Below are 11,965 nucleotides of genomic sequence, written 5' to 3'. Positions count from 1 at the left end.
GGAGGAGCAGTGTTGCTGACTACAGACTCCCTCTGCCCTGGGTCAGGAACCCACAGAAGAGAGGGTTGGGGCCAGTTTACAGAAGTGCTCCGGGCAAGGCACAATGGAAAACCGGGGCTGAGGAATGCCTTCTCCTGGCTTGCTTTCTCCTTCTGCAGTTGCTGTTGATGCCAGGAGGTCCTCCCCACTATCCGCCTTCCTGCTCTGCCCTTAGCCATGGATGGCACACTTGGGATTGCTGGGGGAAAGGTAAGGTCTGCTCCCCTCTCTGAGGATCTTGAGTTTTTTCCCTCCCCTGAAACAATCTGAGGGGGAGAGTGCAGGACTAAGAATTAGGACTCCTGGGTTCAGGCCCAACAACCCTGTTAACTTTTTCTGGGACCTCGCACAAATCACTTTTTCTGTCTGGTTCAAGAAGCCCACATCTGCAAGATGGGAAAGGTCAGTTCTACATCACCCTGCCTTCTGGGCCCATGGGCAGTGGATTCAGGGACAAGGCTCTGGGATTTACTAAGAGCTCATATTATTCAGCATTATGTTAGGCCCTTTTCTAGCCTTACATCATCTAATTCTCAACAATTCTAAAAACTAGACACTATTTAAAAGTTCCATTTTACAGACAAGACAACTGAAGCCCAGAGATGTTAATAATTTGCCAACTAGCAAGTGGTAGAACTGAGATTAAAGCTCAGTAGGTAGTCTGTCTCCAGAGCCCACGTGATGAATCACTATCCCATACTGCCTCCCTAGTGAAAATATTCAGAAGACCAGGGGCAGCTGAGAGAAATCAGCCAGGATATTCAGATCACCGAGGGCTTTTCCAAACCTACCTTCATAATAATGCTAATATGTCATTTGCTTTTTTTTTTCATTTTCATTTTCCATGGGTGTTCAGTAGAATTTTCCAGAATCAATGTGATATTGTAACATATTGAATGCAGAAGCAGATATGAGATACCAGCTGTCTTCTGTGAAGCCAGATATCACACAGATTGGAGACAGGGAGACAGTGCCACTTACTAAACTTTTGTTTTTAAATATAGCTATTTTTCATTAAAAATATGTCATTAAAGTTGACATCCAAAACAGGTTGATTGTTAATTTTGAATGAATTAATACATATTTTAAGTTTGCTCTCCTTTCTAACCTATCAGCAGATATAATCCACATGAACAAAACTCAGTAATTTTTAAGATGTGAAGGGAGTCCTGAAATCAACAAGTTTGAGAACCACCACCCTAGACACAGACATCCTTACCTTCTCCTCTTGCCGTTGCCTGCATCTTTTTTTTTTTTTTAAAGCAGATCAACCAGGGAAATTTAGATGTGGGGAAAAGGTCTTGGGGTTAGAACTAGGATGAGGGGTGAAGCTGAGTATATAATGCTAAAAGGTCAGGCCTAACCCCACTTGAGAACTATCTCCACATGTCTCCTAGCCTGCAAGCTCTCGCCCAGAGGTATGCTCAAGATCACGGGCCTGTCCCAGGTTGGATTCTGGTCTCTGCCCCTTTTGCAATCCAGATGCCCGCTGACAACATCAGGCAGGGGCAGACCTTCCTGGTGAGGAGAGAAAACTTCTGTGGATACCCATGTGGATTTTTGTGTTTGGGTCGGCAATGCTTAATCTGCTGCCTGTAATCTTAGGATGAAACTGTCTCCACAGGATGGGGAGCTTTGTAGGAGATAAATCTCTCTGGCAGTTCCCAGGAGAATTGGATAATAGGGTCTTATGTATACCCTAGTCTGGGCTTCCCAGGTGGCACTAGTGGATAGAAACTGCCTGCCAATGCAGGAGATGTAAGAGATGCAGGTTTGATCCCTGGGTCAGGGAGATGCCCTGGAGGAGGGCATGACAACCCACTCTAGTATTCTTGACAGGGTTGGACATGACTAAAGTGACTTAGCATGCACAAATGTGCACCCTAGTCTAGGACACTCTTAAGCTTCTAAAGCCTTAAAAGTCAGGATCCTCCCCTAGAATTAGCAACCAGAAAGACTTTTTAACCTAGAATGAAGCTGGTCAGTAGGCACTCTGTGCCCTGGGATAGAGGGATCCGGGGAGGGAAAAGATGTGCTTGCTTCAGGGAGTCCACAATCTGACAGGGGTGTAGGCTCCTCCCTAGAGGAGCCCCCGTTTTTGAAGGAGACAGGATGTCCCCTCCAATATTACCACTGCCCAGGTTGTCCTGGGCAAAGTCACAGACACAAAGGACAAGGGACAGGCAGGATGCTGACACGAAGGGGTACAAGATGATAGAGCAGATAGGGAAATAGGAGGATGGAGATTTGCAGGAGGGGCAAGGTTAAGATCCATAGGTCTGTGTGAGGGCCCAGGGTGGAAGGGTGTGGCTCGGGGACTGCCGTGGGATATGCTCCCCCAGTACAAGGTCTGAATAGATTGGGGTCCCTAAAGAGGGGGTGCTGGAGGGGATAGGAGAAAGGCTGGTATAAAACAGTTTGAAGACTGTGACTGGGAACTTTAGTCTGAAAACCGATAGAGATGTCTGGGTAGGAAAGGGGCAAGGTAAAACTGATGCTTCATGATGACAATTTCAGGGATGATTCCGTGAAGTCAAGGGAGAGAATCAAGGAGAAAGAAAGGCGGGAGTCAGGAAAGTCGTAAGGAGGCTGCTGTGGGCACCCAGGCAAGTGGAATGGGACAGGCTGATCAGGGACAGGGAAGAGGTCGGCTTACACACCTGAAAGGGGTTGTGGGGGTGGGGGGAAATGGGCAGGGAGGGGACAGGCAGAGCCATGGGGGGACCAGGGTGAGATATGGGGACAGAAAGAAGCTGCCATCTTTGGCTGGAAGAAATAAGTTGCCCAGAATGGAGAAAGACACTATTTTAGGGAAGTTTAACAGCTCAGTTACATTTATCATGACTTGAGTTGAACACAAGACATCTGCTTGGTGAAAACTTATGGAAAGAAAGGGCCAGGGACATGGAGACCCAGGCTCTGGCTGTGGCCAGACTGTTGGAATGAAGAAAGGAAGCTCATCTTAAACAACTTGATAATTCTCCCACCTTTCCAAAGTCTAGAAGGGTGGAGAGATAGAGACCCAGCACAGACCTCAGAAAAAGCCCCAAGGAAGGGCTCTGGCAGGCCCAGGAGCCAGGCAAGATAATGGAGTAGAAAGAGTCACATAAGTGGGAGAACCACGACAACCAACAACTGTACCTTTTTAGTTTTCACTTGTTGAGCACCATTCCAGGCCCTTTACAAATACTGAGTCTCTTAATCTACAACTATAATTTTTATCCCCATTGTAAGGATGAGGAAACGTGTAGCTACGAAGCGGCAGAAGACGGATAGTAAACCCAGGAAGTCTGACTCCAAGACTGTGCTCCTAACACTATGCCTCTGCCTCTCAGGCAACAGAAATGTACCGTGGGACTCACTGTGGGTCACACCTTCCTTCTAGAAGAGGCCTCTTGACCTGTTAGAGTAATCCCTGCATGTCTCTGAGTTTCACAACTCCCCTCACAAGCCTTAATGGTGGGCTTTTTTTTTGTTCGGGAGCTTTTTTGTTTTTGCTAGAGTCCACAAGGTGGTCTCCCTCTCTTTTCCAAACTCCATTTCAGATCTCTTTCCTTCTATGGACATGCTTCCTGAAATCTAGCCTAAGTCCTTCAAGTTGCAGCCCCAACCCTTCCCCCAGGTCTTCTGCCATTGGCCACATCCACTCCTTCAAAATACTACACCTTTTCAGGGACCTGAAGTGCTAATTAAGCCTTCTCAAGCCCATGCTTCTCCAGCCTCCTTCTCCAGGCCACCATTTCAGTTCTCACTTCTCTCTTGCATTCCAGAGCCAACCCCTCCCTTCTCCCCACCACCTCAAATCCAGCTCCCAGCTGGCTGACTCCCACGGGAGAGTTTTTCCCATAATCCCTTTCTCTCTGCCCTTTCAAGGTTCTGATGGTGGGAGGGGATGCAGAGGGACCATACAGATGCACTGTCTCCATGAAAATGGTGGCAACACCTATAATAAACTTGGATGAAGGAGGAAAAGCATTGAACACTGCCTATGGAAGAGAAGGGGTGATATGGTAAACTCAGAAAGCTCTGATTTCCAAGAGCTGCCCCTTCCAACCACCCTTCACTGGGTGCTAAAACAGTTGGATTCCAGATCTCCCATCTCTCTCATCTTTCTGCAGTTTCATCTTAACAGTGTGCCTTGGACTCTCCCTTCTCTCTGCCCCTTCCAGGGCCTCACCATCGTCCTGGACAGCTTGGCCTCAACCGGGACTGTAGCCCTGACCAGTCAGGCAAGAGAAGAATCTAGGCTGCCTGGGGAGGGGATTGAGAGTGGAAGTTTCTTCGTTCTGTCCTAAATAACCCTTGGCAGGAAAGCTGAGGGGCTCTGTGGCCCAACATCTCTTTCCCTCCCCACCAATGCCAGAGGGTTCAGCCTACCTTCCATCTTGTGTGCAGAAACCAAACATTTTACTAAAAGGTGCAAGAGGCCGTTTCTCCTTTTTGTACAAGTGGGTCTTTCTGCATGACTCACTCCCCCACCCAGAGCCCTAAATCCCTTATTCCATCAGTCCCAGTGTGGCCCTAGAGGATTTCATTTAAGCTCACCAGATCCAAGTGTCCCAGTCTTTCTGGTCCCTAGGGAGGGAGGGGAAGGAGGCCCCTGAGTCTTATGCCAGGCCCTTCCCTTCTAGCCCAAGCCAGTGTGCACAGAGGTGCAGGCGCAGAGATGGGGCACCCACCGTCCAGTGGGGCACAGGGACGAGGTGGGAGATGCCAGGGGCCTGACAACCAGGCCTCCCACACAAACAGATGTGTCCACAGACTGCATGTGGGGCAATGTTGGGGAGACAGATTTTTTCCTGCAGAGTAGGGGGCAGCAGTGGGATTCTGCATTGAACCACAGAAGGGATGGGACCATAACCCTGCCCCCCCCCCCCCCCAGTGGAATCATTGCCATTTGATACCCACTGAGACAAGTTGGCTGCTCCGCTCAGGGTGGAGGGTGGGGGGACGGCTCAGAAAACAGCGGCTTCTTTCAGGACCTAGGTTGGCAAGGGCTTTGGGAGGCTGGACTGGCCCAGATCACCCCCAACACCCCCTCTCTCCCTCCCGCGCCACCACCACCAAAGGACTGGAGGGTGGCGAAAAGGAGTTGGCACTGCCTGGGCCGTGCCTATTGCCTCTGTAGCCCAGCCCTGGCCCCCCTCCTTGGCATGACGCCTTCCCTCCCTCTCCTCCCTCATTTCCTCCTCCCTGAAGAACTAACTATAAACCAGGACACCTGGTTCCTTCTACACTTGGTCCCTAGTACCCTGCTATACTGTGAGGAATTAACAAGCCTGCCCCTCAGCACAGGATGGTGCCCACCATCATGCCAGGAACATAGAACAGAAATCCTTGGAGAGTAGGGAGACAGTTTCAAGATGAAACTAAATGGAACTCAGTGGTAGCTGCTGGTCTCTCCTCAAACCGGTCTCCTAATACCCACCCCAAGCCCCCCTCATTCCTAAACAAGTGTCACTCCTGACAGGACACCAAATCTCCCATCATCATCTCCCTCCCACCCAGAAATGCCTAAAGCAGTCCTGGTGAGGAAAAAAAAAAAAATTCAAGTACCACAACCAAGGCAGACAGGCTAAAAATCTTTAGCCAGAATGTGTATCAATAAGTAACAGCATCAGGCTTTAAGCCTAGGCCTCCTCTGGGGTCCACATTTGTATTGGTTTCTTCACCACTCCGCTTTCCCAACTGTCTCACTCTGCAGCAGGGAGGGGGTTATTAACGGGGAGATATGTCTTGACATGGGAGGCAAGTTGGAGTGGAGGGAAGAAATTGAGTGGGCAGGGGGTCCCAGTCACACCAAGTTACGAGGACTCCCTAATCGGAGCAGTAGTTACACATACAGCTTTCTTCCGCTGTGTGAGCTGTGTGTGGGTGTCACTACGTGTCACAGCACGGGGACGGGGAAAGGGGCTGGGCATGGGAGTGGGAGTAACCTGATGATCCTGGGAAAAGGGGGCGCTGTCTGGAGTGCCTTCGGGCGTGCATGGTTAGATGTGGTAGTTACTGTATTAGTTGGAAGGCTGTGATGCAACCGCAGGTCTGCCCAATAGGAAGGGGTATTAGGAAAGCCCCTTCCTGGGCTGAAAGCGCTGAGGTGACCAGCTTAGGTAAATTTCCCTTCTTGGAGAGCCCTTCCCAGACGCCCAAGGTGGGAGGCTAAGGAATAGGGCTGTATCACTGAGGCCAGTCAGGGTGGGGACCTAGGGACTGGGGGCCCCGGTATCTCTGGAGAGTGAGGTAAACAGGACCCGGGCCTAGGCGGCGGCACTCTTTCATGAGGGCCAGGGTCTTACCTTGGGTCCAGGGTGGAGTGGCCCCTCGGATGGGCAGCGGGACAGACGGACGGACGGGGCGGGCAGGCGTGAGGAACGGAGCTGCGCGACCGGCAGGGCCAGGACTCTTAAACCCGGAGCTGGGATCAGATAAGGGCTGGTCCAGGGGCCGGGGCTGGGGTCGGGCCGGCCGGGGGCAGAGCTGGGCCGGGCCGGGCCGCCCCCTCCCTCCGCAGCGCAGAGCCAAACTTTGCGTGAATGGAGGGACCTGGAGGGGCCGGGCGGGCGGGGGCGGGGGGCTCCGGACAGGCCAATGGGAACGTGGAGCGCCAGGCCCGAGCCGCCGGGATTGGAGGGGCCTGGGAAGGGGGCGGGGCATGTGGAGCAACGAAGCGGAGCCCCAGACAGCTGGAGGAACCGGGCAGAGAGCAACACCCGAAGACAGAGACCCAGACAGACTCGGGAGAAAGAGATGGAGAGACGATAGGCGAAGCGATAGAAGCCGAGCTGGCAACGTGACAGAGGAAAAGAGAAGGAAGAAAAAGGAGGCGGCCGTGTCGGGGATGGGGAACAGGAGCGGGAGCTGGCGGGGGCGGGCCTGGGGCCGAGTTAATGAGGTGGAAATGAATTCAGCACCCGCCCAGTGGCCCGACAGGCAGCGCCGAAGGGGCGGGCTCCGGGGTCGACCAGGCTATATCCCTCGGCACCATTTCCACGCTGTTTGCGGTTTTCTAAGCGCTGAGTGAGGTCCTGCGAAATGCACAGACATCATTCCCACCTGCAGTGCCTTGGTTTGAGAGAAGGCAGAAGACGCAGCCCTCGTGCCTGGGAGTTGCTGGAGGCTGCAGAAAGGGAAAGAGCAGTCTACTTAGGAGGTCTTAGGTGGGAGGACAGACTTCCGATAAGGTCCCTAAAGAATACAGAGGATTCAGGTACTAGGAGATGATGGGGAGGGAACTTAAGGCAGAGACAACTTTATTCACACAGTTCTGGCAGGACAGGAAAATACAAGTAGGCTTGGGAAAGAAACAGCAGCAAAGTGGTCCATCTTGGACTGGAATATAGAGTGGTGGTTCTCAACCTTATCATCACAAAGATGATTTGATTATTTGATTACCTGAATTCATGTTTTGAGAGGTTTTTCTCCACAATCTCGCATTCTTGGCATGTATTAAGAAAGAAATCATTTATTTCCCCATTTCTATACATTGTAGATATTTAACTACTAATCAGTAAACAGTATTATCATATTGAGTTGATATACATCTTGGGGGGAGAAAAGGAAAGAAACTTGAAATTTTAGCTTAGTTCAACCTTCTAAACACCCTATAATGGATAAATGTCCATTCAAACAGCCCCCATGGTGGGGGGTGCGGGGGCGGAGGGGGTTGTACTAGGCAGAAGGTAAGCACCCCAGGTATAGTGATTGTGGTGGGGGAAGATCTGGACCAAATATAGAGCTGTGCCCATTCACGGTCAACTCTGAAGGTGGTGGAGAGCAATGAAGGTGTCTTGAGCAGGGGGGAGACAAAGCTATAGCAGAATTTTAGGGAGGTTAATCTGGAGGTGAGCAGAATGGTGACTCAAGAGGAAATCTGGGAGCAATCCTAGACTCTTCCTGAGCAAAAAGGCGGGTCAGGAGGTAACCTGACAACAATTCTAGACTTTTCCTGAACAAGAAAGGTGACTCAAGATGAAACCTGGCAGCAATCCTAGACTCTTTCTTCACCTCCCTTATCTAAGCATTGCATCTACTTTCTAAATCCCATAAATCCCACTCCCTTCCTCTCTAGCTCATCATCCTGCCAGTGGTCCAGGACCCCATCACCTCTCACCAGGATTACTGCAGCAGCCTTCCAACACCTACCTTTAGTCATTCTCCACTCTAATAATCCTTCAAATCATGAAATCCTTCTTTTAAAAAGAAACACCAATGTCTCTGAAACACAAATCTGTTTCACTTCCCAATTTAAGCTTTCAATGACTGCCCATTGTCTATAAATCAAGTCCAAATTCATAACCATGGAACAGAAGGCCTCTTATGACCTTCCAGTCTCATCTTCTTCCACTGCCCCTACATCCCAACATACAGTTTCTGCCTCCAATACTCAAGGTTTAGTCTTATGTTCTCTTTCCATGTCCTGCCCCTGGAGCCTTCATCACTTACATGGCTCCAACTATGTTTCCTGAGTTATACCCAGATCTCTGTCTTCAGTCTTAGGCTGTCTTCAGAGGGTTACCTCCACAATTCCAGTTCCTTGCTGGGGATTTCCACTCTTAATTGGACAGGCACCAAATTGAACTCATCATCTTCCACCCCAAGTGTGACACTTCTCATGACTTCCGTCCTTACTCTGTGTTTCTCCCGGTCAATCATAATAAAAAGTTAGAAGTCATCTTCATTCTTCACCCTTACCCTGTGCTCCATCCATTGGCAGGTCAACTAAATTCTGTCATGTCTCCCTTTGGCCTATTTCTCTAGGATATTCTTTTTCATTTCATGGCTACTTTTATGTTCAGGAAGATCCCTAGCAGCCTAGGACCTTGACCTGCCCTTCACCTTTCCCTCCAGTCTCAAAGGAAGAGGCAGCCTGTATTCACCATGTCAGTCCCTGTGTCCTTGGATCAAAACCCCAAACTGGTGGCCCTTGCTAACAGATCATAGCCCAAACTCGCTAGCTTGACGCTTAAGAGTACTTCTCTGAGGAGTTGGGGGAGGAAGAGTCAAAGGGCAGAAACAGAAAGAGATACCTAGTGGTGAAGAAGTCTCTGGAGAAGTTCCTTACAAATGGTCTTCACTTCTGTGTAGTTCAGAAAACTCATTCACTGAAACTTAATGTGTGGCAGGACTGGACAGTTAGAAAGCACTTAGAAGTTCTAGAACAGCAGGTGTGTGGAGACTGTAGAAAGTGCACAGATAGCATTGTTAAGTTTTCCATTTTAAAATAGTGATTTAAATAGAAGTTTTGTTCTTTTTATGTTTTATATAATTATAGATATCTATATGTATATTGTTTTTTGCATAGTCAGTTTTTAATTTTTGTCCTGTTACAAAAGAGAAGTCTCAAAATAGTCACTAGGAGCCCAATATGGAATCAATTGTAAAGGCATAGGAAATTCATATTTGTGAGTGTTCACTATGCAAGATACACATATTACTTGAGATGGGAAAACAAAGAGGTTCGGCAGCTCGCCTATGGTAACATAGCAGAAAATGTTAGATTTGGAATTTGAATCCACGTATGTTGGACTCCAAAGTTTGTCTCAAGGTAATACTAGAGTGAATTTGCATGGTTGAAACTTAAACTCATCATTATGAGCACACGTTGGTATGAGAAATTTGCCAGGGTTGCAAAGTCCAGTGTTTCCCAATTTGGGGAACCGTCTTCCTTTGAGGATCTCCCCCCCACCCCATTCCTCACTTTAGCAAGTTCTGTCTTTCTTATTTTCAATGACTCCTTTCCGACTCACTCCTTCCATCTTCGGCCTCATCTCCTCTTTTATCTCATCCATAATAGGGCAGGGGCTTCCTCAGAGCACAGAGGACAGCAGAGACAAGAAGGCTGTTTGGGGAGGAGAACCCACAAGTGGCAGCAGAATGAGGGGCTCCTGCTGGGAAAAGCCAGTGGACAGAAGGACAAGGGAACCTTCTGGTCAGGAGGCATGAGAGGCTCAGAGCAGTCACGTTACAGTCAGGGTGTCACCTGGAAATAGCAGGCGCTGGCAATGCTCTGCACAGGATGCCAAGGGGCATTCTAGTGTTCAGGCCCCACAAGGCTCAACAATTTCCATTAGTACTGGGGTGCCTACTAACTGGATAATTCAGACCACAGAGGAGAAAGCCAAGAGAGAGACTGAACCTTCCCCCCCTCCCCCAGTCATGAATGAATTCGTTATTTAGATATACCACTTCCTTTCAGTAAATAAGATATGCACAAACTCACGTCTATAAGACATAAGTTACGGGATGCTCAATCACATTACCAGAGTGTTCTTCCCAGAATCTCTTTAACTAAGTGGTTCCTCTTGTGCTGGTCAGTAGCTTGGCTGTGTCTTGACTCTGCGCGGCACCATGGACTGCAGCACTCCAGGCTCCTCTGTCCTCCACTGTCTCCTGGAATTTACTCAAATTCTTGTCCATTGAGCCAGTGATGCTATCTAACCATCTCATCCTCTGCCACCCCCGTCTCCTTTTGCCTTCAATCTTTCCTAACATCAGGGTCTTTTCCAACGAGTTGGCTCTTCACATCAGGTGGCCAAAGTATTGGAACTTTGGCTTCAGCATCAGTCCTTCCAATGAATATTCAGGATTGATTTCCTTTAGGAATGACTGGCTGGATCTCCTTGCTGTTCAAGGGATTCTCAAGAGTCCTCTACAGCACCACAATTTGAAGCATGAAGTCTTTAGCACTCAGCCTTCTTTATGGTCCAACTCACATCCATACATGACTACTGGAAAAACCATAACTTTGACTATACGGACCTTTGTTGGCAAAGTGATGTCTCTACTTTTTAATACACTGTCTAGGTTTGTCGTAGCTTTCCTACTAAGGAGCAGGAGTCTTTTAATTTCATGGATGCAGTCACCATTCACAATGGAAACAGTGGAAGACTATATTTTCTTGGGCTCCAAAATCACTGCAGATGGTGAAATTCATCATGGTGAATTTCATGACTGCAGCCATGAAATTAAAAGATGCTTGCTCCTTGAAAGAAAAGCTATGACAAACCTAGACAGCATATTAAAAAGCAGAGACATTACTTTGACGACAGAGGTCCATCTAATCAAAGCTATGGTTTTTCTGGTAGTCATGCATGCAAGTAAGAGTTGGACCATAAAGAAGGCTGAATGCCAAAGAATTGATGCTTTTGAACTGTGGTGTTGGAGAAGACTCTTGAGAGTCCCTTGGACAGCAAGGAGATCAAACCAGTCAATCCTAAAAGAAATTAATCCTGAATATTCATTAGAAGGACTGATGCTGAAACTGAAGCTCCAATACTTTGGCCCCCTGATACAAACAGCTGACTCATTTCCCTGATGCTGGGAAAGATTGAAGGCAGTAGAAGGGGACGACAGGATGAGATGTTTGGATGGCATCACTGACTCAATGGACATGAGTTTGAGCCAGCTCTGGGAGATGATGAAGGACAGGGAAGCCTGGAGTGCTGCAGTCCAGGGGGTCACAAAGCGTCGGACATGAATGAGCAACCAAATGAAAATCACCATCCTCAGTGATTTCGGAGCCCAAGAAAATAAAATCTGTCACTAGTACTTTTCTTTTTTTTTTTTTAATTAGGACCTTTCTAACTGGTCCAGTGGAAAGAAATTCTATTAACACCCAATGTACTGCAATAGGAGGGAGGCAACAGGGAATAAAGGAACAACCAGGGACCAGGAGCCAGGAAGCCCAGATCTTAGTCCTGTCTATTCTCTTGGGACCCATCTCTTACCTGTAAAGTGAGGGCTAATTCTGGACTACCTCTAAATGCCTTGACTTTTAAATCCTGGTCTACTTCCACCCAGTCCTATAAAGCAAGATAGACCTGTGTATAAGAAGGCTCTGATCCTCTTGCTCTCTTGAACTCAGCCAGAAGACAGCAAAGCCCTCAGCTTCAGAAGCCCACTGCGGCTCTATCTGCCTGGATCTGTG

General features: G+C 48.7%; 1 protein-coding gene across 1 annotated transcript in view; it reads right to left on the bottom strand.

Annotated features, from left to right (window-relative positions):
• The window catches only part of KCNJ10 (potassium inwardly rectifying channel subfamily J member 10), a 31,986-nt gene extending 25,450 nt beyond the window's left edge, over positions 1–6,536 (bottom strand). Inside the window, exon 1 of the mRNA XM_065947637.1 lies at positions 6,336–6,536. The gene's annotated coding sequence lies outside the window, so the exon portion shown is untranslated. The remainder of the gene's footprint in view (positions 1–6,335) is intronic.
• Between the last annotated feature and the right edge of the window lie 5,429 nt (positions 6,537–11,965).

The sequence above is a fragment of the Muntiacus reevesi genome, chromosome 1 (genome assembly GCF_963930625.1).
Source record: "Muntiacus reevesi chromosome 1, mMunRee1.1, whole genome shotgun sequence".
Lineage (NCBI taxonomy): Eukaryota > Metazoa > Chordata > Mammalia > Artiodactyla > Cervidae > Muntiacus > Muntiacus reevesi.
This window is presented reverse-complemented; position numbering and strand designations above follow the sequence as displayed.